Here is a 4875-nt window from a genome sequence, read left to right on the forward strand (position 1 = left end):
AGCAGGTCACGACTTGAAAACTTGTTGGGAGACACGAAAGGATTCCACAAAAATAAATCGATGGAAGGACTCGAGCTAACACAAAGATGCATATATTGAAGAATATGCCAATACAGCAAAACTATCCACAACAGATACATCAGATAAAAATCCGGACTCAGACGGGGACGTCCATAAAGGACGCAGCTGAGGAAGCAACACCGAGATATTACTGGTTACTGGGTAATAAACTCCAAGAGAGACATGTTATCAAAGCACCAGTTACTGGGTGAGAGAACAAGAAGCTCAGGGAGAAAGAATATCTAAGACCGGTATAAGGGTGAGAGATATCAATCATCCGAAACATCTGAGGAGGACCCAAAAGGCACATCTCAACTCAGGAAGATCTGACACCACAGGGGACAAAAAGTCATAACAGGGAGCAGAAGGAAGGAACACCAGGGATACCAGTTACTGGGAATATAATAGGTGACCAACCAAGCGTGAATTGGGAATAAATCCAATACACTTATCATCCGAAAGGAGGGCTGAAAAAGCAAACTCGACTTACAGGATGGATATTTGATTCCGCAAGGAAATACGAATCTTACTCTACTGAGGAAGAAAAAGACTTCAACTGAAGAGCGCATGAGATATATTATCTATTACCGTCATAACGTGGATAACATACTCGCATGGAAGATTATCCACAACCGTTTACTGGGTTAATGAAGGATAAATCGACCAAAAAGAAAGGACATTGGGATACCGGTTACTGGATATAAAATGATGACCAATCAGGATGGATAAACAATCATTACCAAACAAGGGTAAATGAAAGATGTTTCGCAAGGGATAAATTGCCTAAAAAAAGCAATTATCCTAGAGATATATCATCGATTACTGAGTGGTACACTCAAAAACGAAGGAATATCAATACCAGTTACTGGGTAAAGATACCCAACGAATAGGGGATTACATCTACTGGTTACTGGGTAGAAAACCACAGAAATAGGACTTACAACTACCAGTTACTGGGTAGAAGGCCACAAAAATCCGCTGGGGAAAGGATGAACAATGACTGGTTACTGAGCAATTGAACAACTGAACCACAAGGAACTGCAGGGGATAACAAGAAAAGAATCCATCTATGAACAAATTAGAAAGACACAATCAAACAAGACTCAACCCGATGAGGATATAACTCAGGGGAGTAATTCCATCCCGATATACAACTGGGGAGGAAACTGAAACAATAATCATCCATGAGGACATAACTCAGTGGGGAATAAAGAAGGAAAGATAAACACTTTCTGTCTATGGGGCTAACTCTATATGGAGAGATCAGACACAACCATCTGCTTGGGGAAAAATATTTCACCAATAGCAGGAGATAACAAACAAGGATATATGGAAAAGAATGCTACATGAATATCTGAATGCTATGATTATGCATGTATATGCATGATTTGTGTATGATCAATGCTGACAAACAGATATATCTAACACAAACAAGTCCGAGAATCAAGAGCGAACACCCGACACAACATCTCAACAAGAAGGGCGAAGCCTACTAGAGAGCTCAAATCTGGGAACAACCCGAGCATGATGAAAATAAATCATCGGGGATATCAAACCCTATCCCAAAGCTACACTCGCTGAGGATACAAAGAAGATGTATTCAGGAGTAGCGAAAGAAGATAACCAAACAGAGAACTCAACTCTGGTGGGGATTATCTCTGGAAGAAGAAAAAACACGGGAAGACATCGACCACAGCTGGGGATGAGGGAAGTCAAGGCTCCCACCTGCAAGAAACAATACTCTGCATAGGAGGAGTCTTCCAGGGGAAAATAATCCTGTCATAAGGAAGATGCGGAAGATCTGCCGAGGATTTTCCATCAACTCTCTCGGGGACAGGTGGTCAAATAATAATAAGATCCGCCAGAGAAGAAACTCTACCAGGGAAGCTTATCAAAGAACGATGTGGAGTTCCGTGGGGAACAACCACCAACCAGATGCACACCAATCAAACACTCCCTTCTATCTGCTGGAGAGGAAACTCTGCTAAGGGGAGAAATAACATTTTGCTCCACTGGGGAAGGAAATAAACATATCTTCAACATCAGCCCTCAATGCTAGAAGAAAACTTCAAACCCGGAGAAGATACCAACATCAAACTCGGATCAGACAACCCTACTAGGGACAAGCTGCAAATATTCTCGAAGGAACTACCCTGGCTGAGGAACTCGGAAATGAATCCTTCAGCAACAAGCGACATACTGGGGGATGAAAAGGGAGACAAGCCCTTCCTCCATTGCTCTAGGAAACTTCCTGCTGAGGAGACAATTATCTGGAAAGATAACTCTGCCGGGAAGACATGCTTACTCCGCTGGGAACTTTTACTCATACTGGGGAAAGACAAACTTCATCGTGAGTAGAATAACATATCAACTTTTATCAATATATAAGGGATTTTAGACCAGTCCACACAAGGGATGACAACCATATAATTGATAACAGCAATGCTAGTGCCTGATATAGAGGCATACACGTCTCTAGAAGATCAAGGCAAGAATTGGAACCGAAGGGATCATCCACAGATCAACCGTACAACCAATCATGGATTGCTGCGACTCCGCGAGGGGAAACAAGCATGTATGCACGAACAAACTATCCGGGAATGCGTTGGATGAACAATCACGAATTCTGCTAGGAGAAAGCAATCCAACAAAATAGATCAATCTACTGCCATCAGAGAGAACTTCTCATAACAGACCCTACGGGAAGCTGATGATATACTATCCTTTCTGCGCTCGATGGGGAGACAACTGAAAGCTGATGAAGAGGGCATAAGAATGCCAGAATATGAACAAATGACTTACTTTTTGGTGATCCTACTATCCTTGGGAAAGCACTAAGGACATTCCATTTATCCTTTCAGTCATTGTGAATGTTCATTTTGTTTAAAACAGTTTATTTATGAAAACTTTATTTGTTTAAAACAAATGATATTAGTCAATTAAAAACATGCAAACATTTGTTAAACAGAAACAAATAAGAGTGCAAAGAATTGGATAAAAGCTCAAATTTATTTAATAGAATGGTAGTCTGCAAATGGCGAGACTCCATGGATCTTTACAAATTTGAAATTGGTGATATACATGGAAAAAGGGATACATTGAACATAATGACCGTTTCTCTACCAACTCTGAATCCACTGTATTCGAAACTTCAGTTGATGATGACTGAGCGAGAATCTTTGACGGATGACAGTTGTAGAACAAAGTCTTGTCGGGATGCAGTTACTTGCCAAATTCCTAATTTTTGCCTAGATTACCCCAGGGTGAGGTACTCAATCTAGCGGGATATACATATATATATATATATATATATATATATATATATATATATATATATATATATATATATATATATATATATATATATATATATATATATATATATATATATATATATATATATATATATATATATATATATATATATATATATATATATATATATATATATATATATATATATATATATATATATATATATATATATATATATATATATATATATATATATATATATATATATATATATATATATATATATATATATATATATATATATATATATATATATATATATATATATATATATATATATATATATATATATATATATTTTCATGTCTCTAACTTTTGCCTGGACCGCCCTTTCGGTTTTTCAATCCACCAAGACACTCATTTTTGCCTAAGTCGCCCTTTCGGGTTTTCAACTTAGCGAGTTATTCTGTTTTTATTTTTAGGCGAAGTATTTCTTGACTGCATCTGAATTCATAGGACGAGTGAAATCCTCCCCATCCATAGTTGTAAGTAACAAAGCACCGCCTGAAAAGGCTCTCTTAACAACATATGGACCTTCATAGTTTGGAGTCCACTTGCCCCTAGAATCGAGCGCGAAAGACAAGACTTTCTTGAACACGAGGTCACCTTCTCGGAACACACGAGGCTTGACCTTCTTATCAAAAGCTTTCTTCATCCTCTGCTGGTACAACTGACCATGGCACATGGCAGTTAATCTCTTCTCTTCAATCAAATTCAGCTGGTCATAATGACTCTGAACCCACTCAGCCTCAGTCAACTTGGCTTCCATCAAGACTCTCATTGATGGGATCTCAACCTCTACAGGGAGCACAACCTCCATGCCATATACAAGAGAGAAAGTGGTTGCCCCTGTTGAAGTGCGAACAGATGTACGATAGCCATGCAAAGCAAATGGCAACATCTCATGCCAATCTTTGTATGTAACAACCATCTTCTGAATAATCTTCTTGATGTTCTTGTTAGCAGCCTCAACAGCCCCATTCATCTTGGGTCTATAGGGAGAAGAATTATAATGTGCAATCTTGAACTCACTATATAGCTCTTTCATCATCTTATTGTTCAAGTTAGATCCATTATCAGTAATGATCTTGTCTGGCACACCATAACGGCATATGAGTTGGTTCTTGATAAACTTCACAACCACTTGCCTGGTCACATTTGCATACGATGTCGCTTCAACCCACTTGGTAAAGTAGTCAATAGATACGAGAATAAAACGGTGACCATTTGACGCCTTAGGTTCAATCATGTCAATTCCCCACATGGAGAAAGGCCATGGTGAGGAAATAACATTCAGAAGTGTCGGGGGAACATGAATCTTATCCGCATAAATCTGACACTTGTGGCATTTCTTCACAAACTTGCAGCAGTCAGACTCCATTGTCAGCCAATAGTAGACTGCTCTCAACATCTTTTTAGCCATAGCATGTCCATTGGAATGAGTACCAAATGAACCCTCATGGACTTCAGTCATCAACAGGTCTGCTTCGTGTCTATCCA

This window comes from Lathyrus oleraceus, chromosome 5, assembly GCF_024323335.1.
Source record: "Lathyrus oleraceus cultivar Zhongwan6 chromosome 5, CAAS_Psat_ZW6_1.0, whole genome shotgun sequence".
Lineage (NCBI taxonomy): Eukaryota > Viridiplantae > Streptophyta > Magnoliopsida > Fabales > Fabaceae > Lathyrus > Lathyrus oleraceus.